General features: G+C 43.5%; 1 protein-coding gene and 1 long non-coding RNA gene across 9 annotated transcripts in view; one reads left to right on the plus strand and one right to left on the minus strand.

The window, feature by feature from the left end:
- Nucleotides 1–24441, plus strand: part of DLG2 (discs large MAGUK scaffold protein 2) — an 818767-nt gene that overhangs the window by 510715 nt on the left and 283611 nt on the right. The window lies entirely within an intron of this gene.
- On the minus strand, nucleotides 10024–19874 carry LOC138792362 (uncharacterized). The gene is made up of 3 exons (XR_011363133.1): nucleotides 19747–19874; nucleotides 11220–11412; nucleotides 10024–10520 (listed from the first exon to the last, which is right to left on the minus strand). It is a non-coding gene; the product is annotated as an uncharacterized lncRNA (long non-coding RNA).

The following is a 24441-nucleotide window of genomic DNA, read 5'->3' on the forward strand; positions in this document are numbered from 1 at the left end:
TTAAAAAATTATTTATTAGTGGACCTGTCATTTAAAAACATTTTTGAAAACCTGGCTGGTTTTCAAAAATTAGAGTAGAGTTAGAGTAGCCTTCAAAGGGGGTGACCAGTACAACAGTACAACAGAGTACCAACTCTTGTCTGTTATGCTATGACATAGTTCTGGTGAAAATGCACTAGACTGAATAGTCTGGCACTGTTCTGGGGGATGATATAGAGTACACTACTGTAGATGGCAAATGGGGGGTTACTGCTGCACTGGTTTTGCAATGTGCTATGTAAGCAAAAATAAATGAAACAGCAGTCGCACAGTAAAGAAGGGAATACACGAAGTAATGACCTGCTGTTGAGATGAGAAAGAAGCCTTAATTTACCTCTCTGAAAGAGACCAACAGACCCACAGATTGCAGATACACAGCCCACTCTCTCCTGCATATATTACTATCTAGCTTACTGTGTTCTGTCCTGGTCTGTCTGTTACTAGAGACAGATTTTCAAATGTAGGTAAGTTGTTTAAAATGAAAGTGACCATTTAATACAGTATATGGAGCAATATCATAGGCCATAGGCAAGAGTCAAGCATTGATTATAAAAATTGTTAGTTATGTTCAGTTTTTTCAAGAACACATTTTGTTAAAGGGGTGGGCCATTCAACACTAGTATCACAAATGTTAAAAAGTAACTGCCCCCTTTTGCTACCTGATTTACAGATGTGTCTTCCTATACCTATCTGCAAATTTTAAGGACTCCAAGTCCATTGCCACATGGTGCCAGACCATCAGCGGTCTGCAATTCACATCAGAACCACTTGGGGGCCACATACCGACATATATAAAATATAACTACTCCCAAAAGAGCGTCACAGAACCTTTTTCTTTTCAGCTCTGCCCATCTTCACATATGTCGAACCAAGGGAATAGAGAAAAAAGAACACATCTGTAGCTGCAATAATTAGAGACAAGAACTTCTTATACTTTAATGTTAGTTGTTTTTTTTTTTAGAACTTTGCAAAATGATTGTTGTCCATCTGTTTCTGAGACTATTATTCCAGGAGCCAAAGACCACCAATGGTGGCTGTGTTTTATTTTGTTACTTTTGGCCACCAAAATATTACTGAAAAAAAATTCAGTGTCTGTATAAGTCGATAAATCATGATTGTCAAACTGTGTCAGCTGCTGGTAATTAGTGTTGAACGGACATGCCGAACTGTTCAGGTTCAGCAACATTCTCCGAACCTGAACGCCCAGCATTTGACTCCCGGCATCTGGAGATGTTTGATGCCGCCCTAGAGAGTCCTGGAAAACATAGGCTGTGTCCTCATCTTCCTGTCAGCCTTACGGCGGCATCTATCTTCTGAAGATACCCAGAGTCAAATGCTAGCGTTCAGGTCAGGAGAATGTTGCCGAACCTGAACTGTTTCGCAAATTCACTGAACACTACTTCTAATTTACTAAAAATATGAAAAATTTTGGGTTGAAATTCACATTAAAGAAAATCTATCAGCCCTTTATAATGCTCAGAGCTGCGGATAGGTGATAAGGAAATAAAACAACTGATATCTGTTTCTTATCTGCTGGCTGTTTGCAAAGTTTTAAAATCATGTTTTCTTTCTTAGTTCAAGTGTCTTAGAAGCCGGGCTGAGCTGCAGCATGCACCCTTCTTCCCTCCTTCCCCACCTGTTCCTGTCCTGCATGTACAATTTGCAGGGTTTGACTTTCAGCACTGAGCCTTGTACAGGTGGAGCAGAGTTAACAGTCAGTTGTAGCATGTTAACTAGAAGCACTCATACATAAAGTCTGTTAAATCTTCTGACGTGAGGTAAGAAATAATATAAGCATATGAACATGATTGCATCTAGAGATTTAGCAGAGTTGACAGTAAGATTCTGTAGGTGAATCACGCAGGGCTGGGAGGTGTGGGGAAGGAGGAGACGTGCATGCTGCAGCTCAGCCCAGCCTCTTTAACACTCTAACTTAGAAGGAAAACATGATTTTATACCTTTTTTTAAAAAGCCATTAGCTAAAAGCCAGATCAGCTGTCCATCTGTGTGTACAGCTATGATCATGATACAGAGCTGACAGGTTCACTTAAAGAGTTAAAATGCAGACAGCATGCAAAAGCATTAGCAGACGCACAAGTTCATGTCGTCCTGATAAGAATCAAACCTGTGACACCCCCCCCCCCCCCCCCCCATGGCGCTGCAGTGCCGCCTGGAATATATGTTTTCCATCATACTGTGTCTTCTGCAATAGAGCAGATGTTTCATTCTGTCCCTTTTCATCCAGCAGAATCCTTCAAGGTATTTTCAGGGAATAGACAATCTGTGGCTTTTTGAAGGTTTGATCAATTAGACCGCATTCAGAGTCTTATAAAGTTGTGTTTCTTAGTACGTAGGGCACTTAAAAAAGAGACATAAAGGAGTCAGTGGGAAAAAAAAAACAACAACTCTGTATTTCATCTTCAAGTAAAGTACCAGCTGCATCAACTCATTTCTCTCAAGGACCAAAACATCATTCAGTTCACAGAGCCAATAAAAGCCAAAAGGTGCCTTCAAGAGTCATCTGCAACATTAACCCCTTATTGTAGAGCAGAACCGGGGAATGTACAAAAATACTGCAGAGAGAGGACAATGAACCACCAGGAGGCAGCTCTCCAGGACGCCAGTGGCCGCACCAGGCACCAGTAGATCATCATGAATGCTCACATCCACCCAGGCTCGGACTGGCCCACAGGGGAGCAGGGGAATCCCCCGGTGGGCCCTACCCATTGGTGAGCCCCTGAGCAGGAGGTCTGCATCCCTGTTTAGCAGCTTCAGGATGACATATGAGCCTTCGGCTGTCCAGGCATGATGGGAATTGTAGTTTTGCAACAGCTGAAAGGCCGAAGGTTCCCCATCCCTGGCATAGAGTGTTTGACCAGTTACTAACAGTGAGCGAGCATTGCCGGTCACATACACAAAGTCGCTATAGTAATGTTTGGGGCTGGGTATATCTGGTGTATGTAGGGTGGGCCCCTAGAATAAAATATTCCCTGGTGGGCCTAGGTACCCCAGTCCGACACTGCACCCACCCAACTTCCATCTTTCTTATAGTATATTAGGGAATTGTTGAATTCGTTGAGGACTTTCCTGTCCCACACTGTACATCTTGGCAGATCTGCTTATTACAGCTTGTTAATTTAAATTGGAATTGTGTAATACATTATTTCACCTTTGGAGGCGCTGTAGGGGAAATATTTTTACCACAGATGCTGAAAGTTCGTGCAATTAGCCTTTTGTTGAATGACCCTTCTAATAAAAAGAGAAGGCTTGAAATGGACAATCTGTATGTGGAGAAGGGCTATTTATAACTACTGCCTGTTGAGGCTTGGTTTGCTCAGCTTTTGGTTAATACCTGTTGTTTCTTTTCTCTGTCTGACTATAGACCCAACTTGTTTATCTTGGCTAAAGCCCCATTACACTTGGCAATGATTGCCTGATGCAACTCTGTGTAGTAGGGACTAGCGATTAGCCAATGAACGAGCAACCTCTTGTTCAGCCAGACATCTTTCCATGTTAGGGTGGGTTCACACTATGGCTAAGTTCCTGTGGATTCCGTCGCTTGTTCCCATTCTTTCGGCAGGCAGGGGAATCGACCCAGCCATAGAATGATGTCTGTGGAGCCAGCAGAGAGGCGCCGTGAGTGGGTACGAGTGATGGAATCTGCCTGAACTTATCCACGCAGATTCCGTAGTGTGAACTCACCCTCATGGAAGATGTGCAGTAGCCTCTATCTGCTTACACATCGGGGAGCTATAGCTTTGCTTTACTCTCATCTATTGCTGGAGGACACTATTTTGTCCCACACCATTCACATGATGCAGTAACTTACTAGAGCCATGATTAAGTCGCCCGAAACATGTTGGCACTTTAACAAGTACAACATATAAAGCATTTGTGTTTTTAAAATGAACTGGAGAACGCAGTCTTTTCCTTTTTCCTGTTACTGAAATCCCCAGGGTCCGGGGGAAATTCTCACGAGTTCTGAGAGTGGCATACTGTCAGAGTGACACACCTATAAATTCATGAGAGTGCTGACCTATTTCTTTGTATCTTACGCGATAGCTGGAATGGGCTGCACATCGAATCATGCCTTGTGAATAGTGTTGAGCGGACATGTCAAACTGTTCAGGTTCGGAAACGTTCTCTGTACCTGAATGCTTGTAGTTTGATTCCTTGTGGCTGCAGAAGTTGGATGCCATCCTAGGGCCACCAGGAAAACACGGATACAGCCAGTGGCTTTATCCATGTTTACAGGTGTCGGAGGAGGCCACATGTCCTCCAAGCCTTGAAGACTCCCGCCTGTCCACCAGGCGAGTGGGGGATATACCAGCCATACGCCAGGGAGAAGGGGAGAGTCTACGCCTTCTCCCTGGCGTACACCAAGGGCACAATGATAGTAAATTTCCCCCAAAAAGTTGTAGTCGTAGTCAGCCAATTTGGAGACAAATCTGCATATGAAGATTTTTTTTCCATCCTCTTCTCTCTCCTGTCTATGTTTTCCACTTCTATGACTATTACGTAGGACTACACTGGGGTAGGCATGTCAGCCCACAGCCCACATGAGCGATACCAATGAAAACAACTTCTTTTTGGGTTTCATCTCCAGTGGGACACATCACCTTCTTTTTTCTCTTCATCTTCTTCTTACTTCATTCTGTACTTTGTCTTTTTTTCTTCTTTTGTGCCACAAATCAATCCATGACAGTTTTTATAGTTATTTTATTTTTCTACGCCGCTATTAGACTCTTTAGTGTCAAAGCGGAGTTCTTTTCTTTTCTCGCATTATGTAATGACTGTGAATACGCACAGCTATGATTCAGTATGGAATATTCCTCCTTAGAAGTCATTTTTCCACTAAAAATGAGTAACACCCTCTCACTTGAAAAATGAAGCCTCTTAATACATCCGTGTGCACTTTATCATCCTAAAGGACTGTAAGATAAGCACAGGCCCGATATCCATTTTTACAGTACTGAAAAGGTGAGCGGACAAAATTTACTTTCGAGGATCTCCGAAAAGCAACTTAGGAAAAAATACAACGTGAGAAAATGCAAAAATTTGCACTTTTTGAGCCCTGGTGTTATGCAATCGGTCATAACATTTAAACCATTTAAACAAGTGAAAACATTGTCAATCTTATGACAGTGGTGCCTGCCAAGTGGAAAGGTATACTGTACAGTATAATGCAGTCAGGTTTTGGAAGTTGATGTGATGGAAGCAGGAAATATGGGTAAGTATAAGGATCTAAGTGACTTTGACAAGGACCAAACTGTGAGAACAAGGTGATGGCTCAGAGTATCTGCAAATTCACATCGTGTTCCTAGTATATCGTAGATAGTACCTACCAAATCTGGTCCAAGGACAGATGATGAACTGGTGTGGGTGCCCAATATTCATTGATGTGAAGACTTGCCTGTCTGGTCCAATCCTGCAGTAGAGCTGCTTTAAAGCATACTGCTAAACAAGTTATTGCTTGCTATGATAGAAAGAGGTCAGATCATACAGGGCATCACGGATTGCTGTTTATGGGGCTTCAAAGTGACCAGAGTGCCCATGTTGACTCCAGTTCAGTGCCAAAAGCACTTTAAATAGACACATGAGGATCAAAACTGGACTGTGGAGTAATAAAAGGAGGAAACCAGGTCTGATGAATGACAGCCTATGGATGGGTGTGTGTGTGTGTGTGTATCAAGAGATGACATTAGGTTGGACTAAGGGAAGAAGACAATATGGTGGAGGCAGTGTGATGTTGTTGACAATGTTCTGCCTGAAGCCATGGGTACTGGCATGGGTGCACTGTAGAGCTGGGAGAATAAACATCAAGGGACTGCAAATGTGAGTATGTGCCATGGAGGCAGACCATGCTTTGCCGGGGGGCCCAGGCCCCCCTGCCGCATGGGCCCCATAGCAGTTGCGTGATCTGCACCATGGTAGCTACGACATCGCTAGTAATATGCAATCTTGCCTTTCAGATTTGCCCGCCATGCTTCTCAGTTTCATAATCTGCCATGTGGTAGCTAATATAGGCAAGGTGGAAGTTAACATAAGAAGAACCCCTCTTCTTCTTCAGCCTTCTATACCATACCTAGAGCCTAAGAGTAACATATAAGATATGGGGGGGGGGGCATGTTGTACCTGCAGGTTGGGTTATTGCCCCCTGACTTGATTTCATGGGAATCTGGTAATTCCAACATGACACTGTAATTGATCAACCACCATTACGTAAAATTATATTTCCTCCAGTTGCTCCAAAAGGATCCACATTGAAATCTACACTGATCCCTGAAGGTCAGTATCACGATAGATCTGCCTAGCTTTGCACATTAATTGATTGATTTTTCTAATCTACTTCGGATCGCACTTCACACTTCAGACTCCCCCCACCCCCCAAGCATTCAATTATGTAGCTGCGCATATTATATTCCAAGAGATAATTTCATTCGAGAGGATGAGCCGTCCCTATCGGAGAGGCTGAATGTATGTCAATGGACTTGTTTTTCCATTATGCTCGGCTGCTGCATGATTGCACCAATGTTGTGATTTGCTTTTGGCAGCTATAAAATAGAAAAATGGGAGTAATTTTTATTTCATTTATTTATTTATTTTTCGTTTCTTTTACAATTGAAGAAAAAAAAAATTGGAATCCTTTTCATAGACGATGCATAAAAATATACTGACATTGAAAAATGCTTCAGAGAGTGCTGGATCAGATAGTGATGACAGATATTTCTTCATGGTGATTGAGGAACTGTGTACTCTTTCGGGAGAGAGGGAACATAAATGGCAAGAAAAAACTAAATTAGTCGAGTTCCGTAATGTTCCGCTTCCTGCGATACCCTGAGATGGGACCAATCCAGATGGCACTGATCCCTTTGCCATGACTGTGGTTTAGGTTGAGATACTTTGCTGGGTTATTATTTGGTGTGGGTGGGGAGTAGTTTGGGGCTACGCTAGCATAGTCAGGGGCGTAACTACAAATGTAGCAGCCATAGCGGCCGCTATGGGGCCCACCACATCAGGGGGCCTATCCCTACATGCAATACACTGGGCCTCCTGAGCTGTCATCATACCACCAAATAAATCCCTACCATGTTGGACACTATTTACTGGGGGTGGGGGAGCATACTAGGGAAGATGCCTATTTTGGAGGACACTATCTATGGGGGGATACCAGGGGAAATTCTTACCACTGGGACCCTAGGGGGGATGCCTACCTTGGGGGACACTAGGGAAGTTGCCAACCATGGGGTACACGGGAAGATGCCTACCATGGGGGACACTACAGAAGATGCCTACCATGGGGAATCAAATTGCCCTAGGGGAGTAGGATACTAGGGGAGATGCCTCCCATGGGGGAAACCAAGGGAGATGCTTACCATAGGGGGGCACTATCTACAGGGGGAGGAATGCCAGGGCAGATTCCTAACATATGCTATCTACTGAGCAGAGGGCTAACAAAGAGGGGGATTACCCATTGTGTGATGGGGGGAGGGGGCCCAATTAAAACTTTGTTATGGGGCCCAGCCCTTTCTAGTTACGCCAGTGAGGATAGTCATTGTATGAGTGTATGGCTCAAGGTAAGAATTGCTCCTGTTGTAGATTTTGCATCGAGGCTCTGGATTCTCAAGTTACATATCTGGAAGTAAGTTGATGTATTCAAGACAGCCGTAGTCAACTAGGTAGGTCTGGCAGCATTGGCAACCAATAGTGAGGAAGTAGTGTCAAGTTAAGAAGGTCACACAGATATATGGTAGACAAGCAAGGGATCAGGCAATACCCAGAAAGATTTTGAAGAGTAGTCAGGAGACATGGGTCACAGCAGGACAGGTTACCCCCTAAGTACGTAACCATGATTCACACTAGAGTCTAAGGTCCCTTCCTTCCGGAGGAGAGCTACTTTGCATACTTCTTAATAAGCGGAGCTTGTGTGGCCTATAAGACTCCACATGCCTTTTGGTGTTGAGAAACTTAACCCCTTTAGTCCTGTCCATTTTTAAAATGTATACACTAACAACCGGTTGTAGGTGCCATAAAATAAAACAGTTCCACCATTACTGACATCTTCACTATGACAATTTTTTGGATTGCTGGAATCCGTTTTTGGTGTTGGGTCATGTGATCTCATGGTTGACCGCCCCCTGGAAATTACGTGTGTTTCTGTGCTCTCGAGGTAGTCACCCTCTCAGTTAGCAAGAACCTCCTGTATAATAAAACTGCATGGACTGTTCCACACAAGTTCTACATAGTCGGAAAAGACCCTACTATGGTAGTTACTGATGATGATTATGGAGGAGATGGCAGGTTAGCCTCCCTGAGTACATACTTATGGTAATGACAAGTGATAGCAGGTTCCCTTTAATCTTATACAACAATTGAACAAAAAGAATATATAATATATTTATTGAGGGACAAGCTTAGACTCTGGTCCGGCAATACATTGTTTAATCCTTTAAAAACTCTGTAAAAGCAAAAACATCAAGAGCAATAACTATAAGACGACATTCATTGTTCTGAGATCTCAAGGAAATAGGGGCTGGATGGAAGCAATAACGTACAGAGACATAAGATAGTATCTTTTTTATAGTGTCGGCTACTTTGGATGCTGCACTTAAATCCGCTATCAAGACCCAAGATTTGTATATAAGATCAGGATGGTTACAAATAAAGCTATTAAACTGGCGCTGAAAACATCGGCCTTATCCGAGCTGATCAGCAGCCATTTAAAGTGGAAACACATAATAACTCGGGACTGTTCTTATCTAGAGCTACAGCATAGGAGCATGGTCTGGCTGCTATATAAGGCTGAGGGTCTAGATACCATAGAGGTGACCTCTGCGAATCGGGAGGAGTAGTTTGTTTATGATTAGACTGGTCCGTCAGAAACCAAAGGTTCTATTGATAACTCTAAAATCGACACCTGGACATGAAGCCTGCTATTGACTTTTATAGGAAAGTGCAGTGAGCATGCTCTGTGATGTTGCAAAAGGCAATGGGTGTGGAGTCTAAGGGGCCTATTCCACGGAGCGATAATCATCCCAATCAGCCCGATTCGGCCGATTATCGCTCCGTGGAATAGAGACAATGATCAGCCGATGATCATGTCTTCGGCTGATCGTTTATTTAGTTTCAAACCTAAAACCATCAGGCACCGACTGCCAATCTCTGCGCTCCTTCTTCCTCCTGGTCCCGCGCGCAGCAGCTTCGGAGCGGCCTGTCTTAGCTGACAGATCGCTCAGCCAATCACTGGCCAGGACCGCCGCTGGTCTGCACCGAAGCTGCTGCTGCGCGCGGGATCGGGAGAAAGAAGGAGCGCAGGAGAAGCCCTACAACATGCTTAGGTAATGTATGGTGTTTGAACAAGGGCTGCAAGGACATCGGTAGCGATGTCCCTGCAGCCTTCGCTAAACGATTATCGGGCCGTGGAATAGGAGATCTAGCAAATCGGCGCTCGTTTACATTATTGATCGGGCCCTCATCGGCCCGTGGAATAGGACCCTAAGTACCCTCTTTGTTTTCAATCTTCAACCCATTCCAGGATAGAGAAGCTGGACTGTTAGAGAGTTCCAGAACACTCCGCAAGTGGGGTCCCGGTATGAGTTGCAGTTGGCTTAGTGGATGAGTTGGTAACATTGCATAGCACTAGTCTAGGTCCAACATAGAAGGGTAACCATGGTGCAGCAGGCGGACAGAAGCAAAAAAGTTCAAAACAAGTGGCACCAACTCCGGGTCAACAACAGGAGAGACGTTGCAGTACAGGAGAGATCAGGTTCTACGCGGCCAATCATGCTATTTAGCTTATCATAAGAATTAATAAAATAAAGGGGGAAATTTATCAAACACGGTGTAAAGTGAAACTGGCTCAGTTGCCCCTAGCAACCAATCAGATTCCACCTTACATTTTCCAAAGAGTCTGTGAAGAAAGAAAAGTGGAATCTGATTGGTTGCTAGGGGTGACCGAGCCATTTCTACTTTACACCAGTTTCATAAATCTCCCCAAATATATGTAATTTTCCGACCACAAATTCACTTAAATAGTTAAATTGCGCATTTCACTCTGCTATTTCTGTTTCTTTTTTTTTTCTTACTGTGTTTACTCGGCTATTATACGGCATTAACCATGAACCGCACTCCCCTGACCTTTTTTTTTTTAATGGCAAACACTCACGGCCATCTGAATGTAAGCGATTATATAGGTCATTGTTGTAACAAGTCCGTCCAACGCGCTTACCTAGCACGGGACCTACTGTGAATAGAACGAAAGGCTTCAAAGGTCTCTTGTTGCTATGAAACGCTCTATGTGAACGCCGACCAGGGCCATGTGCAGCAGATGCGGGCTAAAAAAGCCACAAGCGATTCTCTCGGCATTGTATGCTGTGTCGCCTGAACGCCAAAAGCTCGCTGGATCAATAACGGTGAATGAAAGTGTGGCTTTTGTCCGTGAAATAGAGCAATTAGCTTATGCTAAGCCTGGCATGTCAGTTCTGTAAAGGGAACACAAATACAGTAACTTAGCCGAGAAGGTGCCAGCGCCGGTGCGCGGTAATATACATAAGACGACGCGGTAGACATCTTGGCATATGCTAATGAAATGCCCACTCTATGATTCCCTACCATGATAATTCACACTATTTACTATTAATTTAGTCAGTTTGTAGAAGTTCCCTTTAAAACGTATGGGTATGTGTTAAGTGTAAGGTTTTTTTTGTTGGATTAACCCTTCAGAGTGATGACTTTTTCATGATTATAGAGCTATTGAGCTCATGAGAGCTCCCTTCATGGGAGCTTCTTGCCAGTACTACACATACATGGACTTCCTTTCCCTCACTTTACTGGCCAATCACAGCACAGCTTATACTCCACTCTGCTATGCCTTGACATAGTGTTGTCTACTTTGTGCCAGGGTGGGATGGCGAGTTACACAGTACAGTAATATAGATTATGTGGAGACGTAAGGGGTTACTGATGCTTCGGCTTTGCAATGTGAGCAGAAATGAAAGAAACAAAAAAGGGAATATTGTACTGTAGCACTGGGAACATACAGGAGTAGATATACTAGTACTTATACACTTTATGGGTGGTGAGAAATGAGAGAAGCCTTGATTTACCTTTCAGGCACAGTGTGGATCACTGGACAGATTACACTTTATGGATGGTGAGAAATTAGAGAAGCCTTGATTTACCTTTCAGTCACAGTGTGGATCATTGGGCAGATTGGATCATCTTGCAGGTATACAGAGTTCTAACAGATTCTTTAATGCTCACACATTGGCCCCTTCACTGTGCTGTTCTGTGTGACCCATAGCACAGACTCCATCCAGGAATTGGGAGTTCTCATGCCTTTAGGAATTCTGGACCTGTTAACCCATAACTATGCTAAACCAAACAAAAAATATATCATTATAGTAGAAGTTTTAAGTGTTTATAATTAGAGATGAGTGAACCTGGAGCATGCTCGAGTCGATCCGAACCCGAACTTTCGGCATTTGATTAGCGGGGGCTGCTGAAGTTGGATAAAGCCCTAAGGCTATGTGGAAATCTTGGATATAGTCATTGGCTGTATCCATGTTTTCCAGACAACCTTAGAGCTTTATCCAAGTACTGCAGCCCCCGCTAATCAAATGCCGATCGTTTGGGTTCGGATCGACTCGATCCTGAACCCGATTCGCTCATCTCTATTTATAATGTAACTTGTTACTCTATTACACTTTACCTTTATTATGGTCATTAGTCTACTGATCCTATTAACTTTACAACCTTCTCCTTCTCCGACTGCTTTGTGGTGTCAGTGTGCTCCGACATCATAAAAGTTTTCCATATGAATGTGCTTAACATGCGCTGGAGAAGCTTTCCTTCCTAATTGATAGCCAGGATCTGAGGCCTCCCCCCCGGGAGCAGAACATTATCCTTATCAGTCTGAATCTAAATTTGGACTAACAGTAACTAAGGAGCAAAGATGAGCAATTAGCATTATGTAGCATCAGGCATTTATCTCCTTGGTGAGCCGCCTGACAGCGCCAAGGGATCACAGGGGCAGTCCGGGGGGATATTTTTAGCTGTGTGACCCTGCTAGAAAGAGCGGCTAGACGCCAGCATAGTGTTCTGCAGGCCTGACATCCATGAGCGCAGGTTGGAATGACGCAAGAGATCCAGATAGGAATTTCTAAATATGATTAATTTCTGGCTCCTATGAGCTCACCTCATCTATCTATCGATCTATCTATCTATCTATCTATCTATCTATCTATCTATCTATCTATGTCCTATCTATGTATCTCCTATCTATCTATCTATCTATCTATCTATCTATCTATCTATCTATCTTTCTCCTATCTATCTATCTATCTATCTATCTATCTATCTATCTATCTCCTATCTGTGTATCTCCTATGTATCTATCTATCTATCTAGAAACAGGAGAAAGCCGCACATCCAAAAGTTTATGGAGAAGGTGCTGTACGGAGTCAGTCCCCTGGCTCGGGGATCCCTAAAAGTATGTAAAGATGTTCCGCAGCACACCAGCATACGTGAAAAAGGTGATTTATTCCAAGAAGTACAGGAAAATACAAAGGATGCAAATATATTTTCCTGTATTTCTTGGAATAAATCATCTATCTATCTATCTATCTATCTATCTATCTATCTATCATCTATCTATCTATCTCACACACTGTGCCTTATGAGTATAGTGCTGCCACACACTGTGCCCTCTGAATATAGTACTGCTACACACTGTGCCCCTTGTGTATAGTACTGTCACATACTGTGCCACTCTGAATATAATACTGCCACACATTGTGCCCCCTGACTATCATACTGATACACACTGTGCCTTCTCAACATAATACTGCCACACACTGTGCCCTCTGAATATAGTACTGCTACACACTGTGCCCCTTGGGTATAATACTGTCACATACTGTGCCCCTCTGAATATAATACTGCCACACATTGTGCCCCTGACTATAATACTGATACACACTGTGCCCTCTTAACATAATACTGCCACACACTGTGCCCTATGAATATAACACTGCCACACAATGTGTACTGCCACACACTGTGCTCTATGAATATAATACTGCCACAGAATGTGCTCAGTGGATATAATACTGACACACACTGTGCTCAGTGAATATTATACTGCCACACGCTGTGCCCTCTAAATATAATACTGCCACACACATTGCTCTGTGAATATAATACTGCCACAGAATGTGCTCAGGGAATAATATACTGCCACACACTGTGCCCTCTAAATATAATACTGCCACACACATTGTGCCCCTGACTATAATACTGATACACACTGTGCCCTCTTAATATAATACAGTGACGCAATGTGCTCAGTGAATATAATACTGCCACACACTGTGCTCTCTTAATATAATACTGTCACACAATAGGCTCAGTGACTATAATACTGCCACACAACGAACGTGCCCCCTGACTATAATACTGCCACACACTGTGCTCAGTGAATATTGTACTGCCACACCATGTGCTCAGTGAGTACAATACTGCCACACAATGCGCTCAGTGAGTATAATACGGTCACACACTGTGCTCAGTGAATATTATACTGCCACACACTGTGCCCTCTAAATATAATACTGCCACACACGTTGCCCTGTGAATATAATACTGCTACACACTGTGCTCAGTACCCTGAATACAATACTGCTACATACTGTACTGTACAGATCTCATATCATATATGCTATGTATACTGTACTATAAGTGACGTGGGGTGGTGGAGTATTTGCCTGTGTTCTGTTTGTGCATTGTGTTTCCTCCGATGACATATACAGCAGATCTCCTGCTACGTGTGAGTGGCGGTCACATTAATCAGACTGTTGTGTGGACTCTTTATGGTGCGCAGGAGACGCTTCGTCCTCATCCTTCATTACATCATCCCTGCCCTCTCTGGAGTCTACCTGAAATTTACAGCCTGGTTGTTAGGGGAGAGGACATTATATCATTACGGATTTGCTGGGCTTGTTGGGCTGTAATTACTCTTGGGCAGGCTCATCAATGTCAGGGTTAGTGCATTGGTGTGAGTGGTTCTCAACTTTCTTAAAGGGGTTATTAGGAATGCAAACAACATGGCTGCTTTCTTTTAAAAAACAGCGCCACTCTCGTCCTCAGTTTGTGTGTGGTATTGCAGCTCAGAACCATTTAGTTGTAATACCACACGATCTGGGGATAGACGTGGCACTGTTTTTGATTCCTGGATCACCCCTTTAAGTCATTCCTATATTATCTGTAGGTGCAGCACCATAAGCTCCTAGCTTCTAGGACTACCACTGGTCAAGTCGTATGCGAATACTAACCTCAAGGGAGTGAAAGCCAATCTTATACTATAATAGGTATGAGAGATACCTATGCCTATGGTGTTCTGGTACTACACATGTGGTTGATTAGCTTAAAGGGGTACTCCAGAGAAAAAAAATTAAATCAACTGGTGTCAGAAAGTTATAAAGGTTTGTAAATTACTTCAAGTCTTCCAGTACTTATCAGGTGCTGCATATCCTGCAGTGGTGTATTCTTCCCAGTCTGACACAGTGCTCTCTGCTGCCACCTCTGTCCATGTCAGGAACTATCTATGGGGATTTGCTGCTGCTCTGGACAGTTCCTGACATGAACAGAGGTGGCAGCAGAGAGCACTGTGTCAGACTGGGAAGAATACACCTCTTCCTGCAGGACATACAGCAGCTGATAAGTACTGGAAAACTTGAGAATTTCCCCTAGTTTGACATATCCATCTCCTGTATCTATTGGAGCTCATGTAGAAGGGGAAGAACAATATACATGTCCTCTCTCTCGCCTCTTACTACAGCGTCTCAATGGTTTTTTGCATTTACTTTCGGATAACACTGGGATCTGCAGTTTGGTCTGAAGCTTTTGCATTAGTCACCTGTAGCGCTCGGTAAGCGGATCCATTTTTCAGGTGCGTCCTGGTAAATGATGTGTTAAGAACACCCGCCTACCGGGAGGCCTGCGGTCAGCTCCTGCTAATGGCCGGTATTAATCCCACAAGAACGCTTACGGATATTTTGCTTACAAGAGTTTCCAAATAAGTGACCAATTTATACTGATAGAAGGAGGCGACGCCGCGGACATTTATCATGCTTACCAGTGTCCATTATATTCTAGTAATACAAATGTGCCACCTAGTGTCTGCAGAGAGCATTACAGCTGCTAAATGTTTTCATTAATAATACGACTTCTTCTTCTTCCTCCCCTTCATTGCTCGGCTGTTTTAGTTTGTGTTGAAAAAGCCGTTGATTCATGGCCAACATCATTCTCTCTATTACTGGAGGACCTGGTCTATGCTGCATTAGGCTGGGTTGACACTGCGTTTTTGCAATCCGTTTTTTCTATCCGTTTTTTTGCAAAAAACGGATGAGAAAAACGAATGCATTTGTGTGCATCCGTTTGGATCCGTTTTTCCATTGACTTCAATTGTTAAAAAAACGGATCCGTTTTTTTAACGGACACAAAAGTAGTGTCAGCTACGTTTTTGTGTCCGTAAAAAAAAACGGATCCGTTTTGATCCATTTTTTTTTACAATGAAAGTCAATGGAAAAACAGATCAAAATGGATGCACACAAATGCATCCGTTTTTTTCATCCTTTTTTTTTTTCAAAAAACGGATGAAAAAAACCGATTGCAAAAACGCAGTGTGAACCTAGCCTAACACAGACAGTACATGGATAGGAATAGACACTGGGCAATGATTAAATTCTCCTGTGGGGGCGCTGTAGGGAAATTGAGCATGTGTACAGGTTACAGCTGATGGCTGAAGGTCCCTGTAGGGGGAGAGCTAAAAAGTAGGGATTGTCCAAAGCGGAGTATCCCTTTAAAGTGTGGCTTATGGCTATGTTCACACAACGTATCTTTTTGTAATAGTACGGCCGTTGTTGCAATCGATCACTTGATCATCCTTGTCTTCTATGGAATCCCGGCTGGAGCATGTACAAATAGTATACGCTCCAGCCGGGATCTCTCACGGCACCGTAGAAAACTGACATGTCTCGCTCCGAAGTGTGCAGTGGGGAGTTCTGATGCAGGCGCGCACGGATGCGCCTGCATCACAACTCTGCGGCTGCAAAGATCATGTGGCTGGTATTGCAGTACTGGCCGGGATGATCTTTTCAGAGACCGGCCATTCCGTGACCCGGACAGTCTCTTACGCAGTCTGAACATAGCCTATATCTGTATGGACTAAATCATTACTGTTTGCTATAGCAACAGCTGGTTCAGGTTTATCATGTTTCCTCCTAATAGTACGGAAAGTACTGTATAGGCATAAGTATGTGGACCCAGTATTGTGACAGTCATGAACTTGTTGGCCCATTCCCTACTGTGGGTGCTGAATTGGTTGTCTCATCAAATCAACCTGTTTGCAGGTGTAAATCATGATATATTAGGTGTGGGAGGAGGACATTTTTATTGTGCCGCACCCCCACTGCTTGCCCATCAGGTGACCAGGGCTTATACCTTGGAAAAGGCACAGGATTTTGCACAAACCAATCTGCAATTTTGCCCCAGAGAGTTAGATGTTGCAGGAGAGTCCTGGTTCAGTTTGTTACCTCTCTTGTCTTGCCAGTTTTCTCTACCTGGATTAGAAATAGTTGATTGAAAGTAAAATTGTCCTCTCGCCCTGGACTTAAGGAAACCTTCTAAAGTCCCTGCAATGCTGTGATCACCAAGTGGATGACCCAGAGGTCATAGGTGAAGGCTGCCACTAGAATATGAGTTTGGGTGTTTTGTAGCATACTGTACTCTACAAGTGTTTGATTTCTTGCTTGTAGCAAGTTTTACTGGGAACTATCTAGGCATAAGGCTTGATGTAGGGCCTAGTAAACACAGAGGGGGGTGTTCTCATTTCCTGGTTAAGCCAGGACTAGCTGGAAAGTTCTATCCCTCTGGGGTTGCAGGGATTGCAACTTGAAAGAGGAGAGTCCTCCATCAGAGCCTGCTTCAGGTTAAAGGAAGGTCATGGGACCAAACTCCTTACATCCTTGACATGTGACTAGGGTTAAAGCAGTTTTAAGCCTTGCATTATCATAATACTACACTGTAATCAGTGTAGCAGTGCCACAAGATACACGACAAAGTATACTTTACCATACCCATACCCAGACATAATTCAAGATATTACTAGATTGCAGGTATCAAACTCCGGCCCCCCACCTGTTGCAGAACTACAATTCTTATCATTCCTGGACAGCCAAAGCTAAAGCTTTGGCTGTCCAGGTATGATGGGAATTGTAGTTTTGCAACAGCTGGAGAGCCTGAGTTTTACCCCCCTGTACTACAGCTTTAAACTTTTGGTAGTTGGGACACTGCAGAGTCAAGAAGAACAATACAGATAGACACTTCTGTACTTACACATTAAAGTGTCCTTGTTTAAATTTTTTTTTTTTTTTTTTTTTTGCAGAAATCAATAGTACAGGTGATTTTAAGAAACTTTGTAGTTGGGTTTATTAGGCGAAAAATGCATTTTTATCATGAAAAAGCAGTTGGAAGCTCTCCCCTCCTGTCTTCATGGTTGTCTATGGAGAGGGGAGGGGTGGAGGGAGATGAGGCACCAAAACAGGACAACAAAGAGTTAATTTACAGCTACACCACCGCGCTATCTCCTGTAAAGTGAGAACTGACCTTTCTGACCTCTGAATACCAGCTTTCACACAGGTCTCGCTGTGTAATCCTTTGTTCTCTGCTCTCTGCTGGTGACTAATCTCCCTCCTCCCCCTCCAGATAATGAGCAGTGAATGAGAGAGGGGGGGAGGGGGACCTGGGGAAAGTCTTTTTGCATGCAGATAATAGCATATTTGCCTAATAAACCCAATTACAAAGTTTCTTAAAATCGCCTTGACTATTGATTTCTGAAAAAAAAACAAAAAAACGACAGTGACACTTTAAGAGGCAGGAAAGGGATAATGTTCATATCGGTAGTATTCTAATCAGTATTCTATCGCAGTAGATATTAAAGTAGAAACTATTTGTTTTAATAACTCCCCATGGAGCATTTCAGTGTTGCTATAGGCCGCCTCTAGCTTCTTATATTGATGCCTCATCAGCCAATCAGATTCTCCAGAGAATCTCTTATCCGTTCTCCAGCATCGGATGCAGCAGGGCATGTATGAGGCTGCTAATAGAGAATAGTATAATTGGCTCGGGAAGAAATCTATAGCGCATATATATATGGAGTAAGTAATGGAAGCCGAGAAAGTGAGGCCGGCATCAAACGCCTGGAAGACGGGCGGCCGCAGAATTCAATTAGTCAGCGTTTAACATTCAGGCTGTAATTTGCGTGGAAATGAGCTGATTCTGTTGATTTGCTTCTGATATGGTGAAGGGATAATTTACCGAGGAAATTAAACTGATGAGTGATGACTTAGAACCTCGGGATTTAAATTTAAAGGGGTTATCCACCGAAAATCTTTTTTCTTTCAAATCAAAGTTATTTTAACGTCTTTAAAGTTATACAGATTTTTAATTTGCTTCTATTTAAAAATCTCAAGTTTTCCAGTACTTATCAGCTGCTGTATGTCCTGACGGAAGTGATGTACTCTTTCCAGTCTGACACAGTGCTCTCTGCTGCCACCTCTGTCCGGGTCAGGAACTGTCCAGAGCCATATCAGATCTCCCATAGAAAACCTCTCCTGCTCTGGACAGTTCCTGACATGGACAGAGGTGGCAGCAGAGAGCACTGTGTCAGACTGGAAAGAATAACACCACTTCCTGTAGGACATACAGCAGATGATAAATACTGGAAGACTTAAAGTAGTAAACTACAAATCTATCTAACTTTTTGACAGACGTTGATTTGAAAAAAAAAAAAAAAAAAAAAGATTTTAGCTGGAGTACCCCATTAAAGGTGATGTCCGCATCTTAACACCAAAAAATTATTAGGTGTACCAAACCTTTGAGGCTGTGTTCACACTCTGTATTAGACTGGCCGTTCCGTGAACAGTAGTACCGGCTGGATGATCTTTCTGGCCGTAGTGTCCTGATGCAGGCGCATCAGCGCCCGCCCGCATCAGAACGTGCCACTGCACACAGTGAAGCGGAGCCGCTGGCTTCATTGTGTGAACTGACAGCGTTTTCTACGGCTGCAATTCACTAAATTGCGGCCGCTGAAAACTGACATGTCAGTTATTTGTGGGTCCGCATGGGATCCCGGCCGGAGCGTATACCATGTGTGTACGCTCCGGCCGGGATCCCATTGAAGTAGAGGCAAGGTTCACAAGCGCATAAAGTACGGCCGTTGTTGCTGATGCCAACAATCGTCTTACTTTCACGTAGTGTGAACATAGCCTGAAGAAGAGTAAATGGTGCATGCTTGACTCCGGCCGAGCAAAAAACTCCACTAAGCTTCATTCTCATGATTGGTTGAGGTCCCTGGAATTTAAGTGTTCTATTTATTTTTTTTTTATATTCAATCAAAAACCTATTTAATGTCACTTGTTCACCATCTCCCCATCACTTGTGTCAGTGTGTGATGCCTCAGGGTCGGACTATGCAAATGTTACATATGAGCTGATTAGTATGCATGCCAGCGGGAACCCTTATTTGCATATGTAATATTTATGGTAATGAACTGTCAGACCATGTTTTCCCCTGTAGTTCACTAGCAGCTCTGTAACGTCATGGTGCAGCTTGTATAACATGTCTAGTATTCAAGAAATTCAACTTTACCTGGCTAAATCTGACTGCATGAAAGTATCACAATGGGGGCCCAAAGGCCTTATGTGGGGCCCTGTGCTGTATAGGAGGAATAGAGATCAGTCCGTTAGAAAGTTGAGGAACTGGCTGCACAGGCTCCTCCCACTTCACACAACTGCCATGCTGTACATGCTCCTCCCACTTCACACAACTGCCAGGCTGCTTAGGCTCCTCCCACTTCACACAACTGCCGGGCTGTACAGGCTCCTCCCACTTCACACAACTGCCAGGCTGCTTAGGCTCCTCCCACTTCACACAACTGCCGGGCTGCACAGGCGCCAAGGTCTGACAACTGCTAGTTTGCACAACATCTGGATTGCACAGGCTCCAACCAGGTCATCTCTGACAACAACTAGACTGTAGATACTGCAAAGGTCCACCACTTTAATCAGTGACAATAACTGGCCTGCACAGGCTCCAGTAATCTCTGACAACAGCCGGCCTGCACAGGCTCCATCCAGTAATCTCTCACAGTACCTAGACAGCACAGGCTCCATCCTGTAATCTCTCACAGTACCTAGACAGCACAGGCTCCATCCAGTAATCTCTCACAGTACCTAGACAGCACAGGCTCCATCCAGTAATCTCTTACAGTACCTAGACAGCACAGGCTCCATCCAGTAATCTCTCACAGTACCTAGACAGCACAGGCTCCATCCAGTAATCTCTTACAGTACCTAGACAGCACAGGCTCCATCCAGTAATCTCTTACAGTACCTAGACAGCACAGGCTCCATCCAGTAATCTCTCACAGTACCTAGACAGCACAGGCTCCATCCAGTAATCTCTCACAGTACCTAGACAGCACAGGCTCCATCCAGTAATCTCTCACAGTACCTAGACAGCACAGGCTCCATCCAGTAATCTCTTACAGTACCTAGACAGCACAGGCTCCATCCAGTAATCTCTCACAGTACCTAGACAGCACAGGCTCCATCCTGTAATCTCTTACAGTACCTAGACAGCACAGGCTCCATCCAGTAATCTCTCACAGTACCTAGACAGCACAGGCTCCATCCAGTAATCTCTTACAGTACCTAGACAGCACAGGCTCCATCCAGTAATCTCTTACAGTACCTAGACAGCACAGGCTCCATCCAGTAATCTCTTACAGTACCTAGACAGCACAGGCTCCATCCAGTAATCTCTCACAGTACCTAGACAGCACAGGCTCCATCCAGTAATCTCTTACAGTACCTAGACAGCACAGGCTCCATCCTGTAATCTCTCACAGTACCTAGACAGCACAGGCTCCATCCAGTAATCTCTCACAGTACCTAGACAGCACAGGCTCCATCCAGTAATCTCTCACAGTACCTAGACAGCACAGGCTCCATCCTGTTCATCTCTGACAACTGCTAAACTGCACAGACTACACTTATGTTATCTCTGACAACAGCTACACTACACAGGCTCAATCAGCTTCATCTCTGACAACAGCTACACTACACAGGCTCTATCCAGTTCATGCCAGAACACAGCCGGCCTGCATAGGCTCCACTTAGTTCATCTTTTTTACTGGTACAAAGTGCAAGGTTATCCCGAGCTGTCTATGGGAGCCATGCTGCAAAGTCTGAGGATCCTTGTCCCTTTTACTATTCTGTTCACTGCTTTCCACCCACAATAACTGCAGCAGCATGCGGCACACATTAATATAATCAATCCATAGAGGCCCAGCAAGGACAGCAGTCTAATGACACTGCACCCGCTTCATCCGTCTCTACTACTCCAATACAGGAGTAATGGGAGAAACACCCCAGCAAAAGCAATGTGTATCATTAGCAATGTGGTCAAAGTCTGTGCAAAAAAACATAAAAAACACAAACTAATAAAACACGGGAATTATACCACTCAGATTTATGTAATCAGGAGCAAACGCAATGAACAGAGGCTCAGTGTACGTCTGTGAGCAGAAACAACCGCATGCAACAACTAAGAGCGAGTCAAGTGTGAGCCCTGCAATAATGTGACATCTATAGCTGGAAGCAATGCGGCAGATGGAGAACACAATGAGCGAGCTCCCAATACAAGTATATGGAGAAGTAGCCGGAACTTTACACACAATACAAAGAGCAACTAAGAGCAAAATGAGATTCTTATTCATAGAGGACAGTATTATAGTAGTTATATTCTTGTATATAGGAGCAGTATTATAGTAGTTATATTCCTGTATATAGGAGCAGTATTATAGTAGTTATATTCTTGTATATAGGAGCAGTATTATAGTAGTTATGCGAACTGGAGAGAATGGAACGGCTGCACATCCCATCTATGGCTGATACTAATGCCGCCAGGCCTATATTAAAAATCAACACCAGAGTGTCTGTATATGAATTGATCAAACCATATTGCCCCGTGTACCACCGCGCAGGTCCTCTGGTCCACACGGGTCCCTACGCTAACTCCACACCGTGTCGGTCAGCGACCGCCAACCCCGCAAAGCGTGCACGTGCAGGGAAGGGAGGCCATGGAACGGCCCTGCAACCCCAATGTCACAGGACCAGACCCAAAAAGCCCCACCAAAACCCAGCCAGCACCACCGGCGGGGAAGGCTGCCCCCAAACGACACAAGTATGGATATGGTATTACACTTACCATTGCTGCTCTCACAGAATGGGGAAGACATAGGGTCCAGACATGTGAGCACAGGCATATCCTGCTAAATTTGGTCATGTGGGTCTTATAAAGGAGTGCTAGCTGTTCAGAGAGGGAGAATTGCAAAACACGAACTGGAGAGAATGGAACGGCTGCACATCCCATCTATGGCTGACACTAATGCCGCCAGGCCTATATTAAAAATCAACACCAGAGTGTCTGTATATGAATTGATCAAACCATATTGCCCCGTGTACCACCGCGCAGGTCCTCTGGTCCACACGGGTCCCTACGCTAACTCCACACCGTGTCGGTCAGCGACCGCCAACCCCGCAAAGCGTGCACGTGCAGGGACGTGCAGGGACGTGTAGTGTAGGGACCCATGTGTATCAGATACCGGCACGAGGTACATGGGGCAGTATGGCTTGATCAATTCATACACAAAATTCTGATGTGTTTTTTATTTAGCTAAGCGGCACTAGTATCAGCCATAGGTGTGATGTGCAGCACTCTGTTTCTTCCCTGAGCCACATTTTGTTTCTCTCTTTTCTCCGTGTTTTGCACTCCTCCTGGTGAGACCCACATGACCGCTATTAGCAGGAGACACCTGAGTGCACATGGTTTTAATCCCTCCTGTTTTTTTCCCATTCTGTTTGCTGCAGCTATGGTGAGCGCAATACCTTATCCAGACTTGTGCTGCTTGGGGGCGACCTTCTCCGCCGGCGGTGCTGGCCGGGTTCTGGTGTGGTGTTTTTGGGTCTGGTCCTGTGGCATGGGGGTCGCAGGGCCGTCCCATGGCCCCCGTTCCCTGGCTGTGCACGCCTGCGGGGTTGGTGGCCACTGACTGGCACGGTGTGGACTTAGTGTAGGGACCCATGTGTATCAGATACCGGCACGAGGTACATGGGGCAGTATGGCTTGATCAATTCATACACAAAATTCTGATGTGTTTTTTATTTAGCCAAGCGGCACTAGTATCAGCCATAGGTGTGATGTGCAGCACTCTGTTTCTTCCCTGAGCCACATTATAGTAGTTATATTCTTGTATATAGGAGCAGTATTATAGTAGTTATATTCTTGTATATAGGAGGCAGTATTATAGTAGTTATATTCTTGTATATAGGGAGCAGTATTATAGTAGTTATATTCTTGTATATAGGAGCAGTATTATAGTAGTTATATTCTTGTATATAGGAGCAGTATTATAGTAGTTATATTCTTATATATAGGGAGCAGTATTATAGTAGTTATATTATTGTATATAGGGGGCAGTATTATAGTAGTTATATTCTTGTATATAGGAGCAGTATTATAGTAGTTATATTCTTGTATATAGGAGCAGTATTATAGTAGTTATATTCTTGTATATAGGAGCAGTATTGTAGTAGTTATATTCTTGTATATAGGAGGCAGTATTATAGTAGTTATATTCTTGTATATAGGGGGAAGTATTATAGTAGTTATATTCTTGTATATAGGAGCAGTATTATAGTAGTTATATTCTTGTACATAGGAGCAGTATTATAGTAGTTATATTCTTGTATATAGGAGCAGTATTATAGTAGTTATATTCTTGTACATAGGAGCAGTATTATAGTAGTTATATTCTTGTATATAGGAGCAGTATTATAGTAGTTATATTCTTGTATATAGGAGCAGTATTATAGTAGTTATATTCTTGTATATAGGAGCAGTATTATAGTAGTTATATTCTTGTACATAGGAGCAGTATTATAGTAGTTATATTCTTGTTTATAGGAGGGCAGTATTATAGTAGTTATATTCTTGTATATAGGAGCAGTATTATAGTAGTTATATTCTTGTACATAGGAGCAGTATTATAGTAGTTATATTCTTGTATATAGGAGCAGTATTATAGTAGTTATATTCTTGTATATAGGAGCAGTATTATAGTAGTTATATTCTTGTATATAGGAAGCAGTATTATAGTAGTTATATTCCTGTATATAGGAGCAGTATTATAGTAGTTATATACTTGTATATAGGAGCAGTATTATAGCAGTTATATTCTTGTATAAAGGGGGCAGTATTATAATAGTTATATACTTGTAT

The sequence above is a fragment of the Dendropsophus ebraccatus genome, chromosome 5 (assembly GCF_027789765.1).
Source record: "Dendropsophus ebraccatus isolate aDenEbr1 chromosome 5, aDenEbr1.pat, whole genome shotgun sequence".
NCBI lineage: Eukaryota > Metazoa > Chordata > Amphibia > Anura > Hylidae > Dendropsophus > Dendropsophus ebraccatus.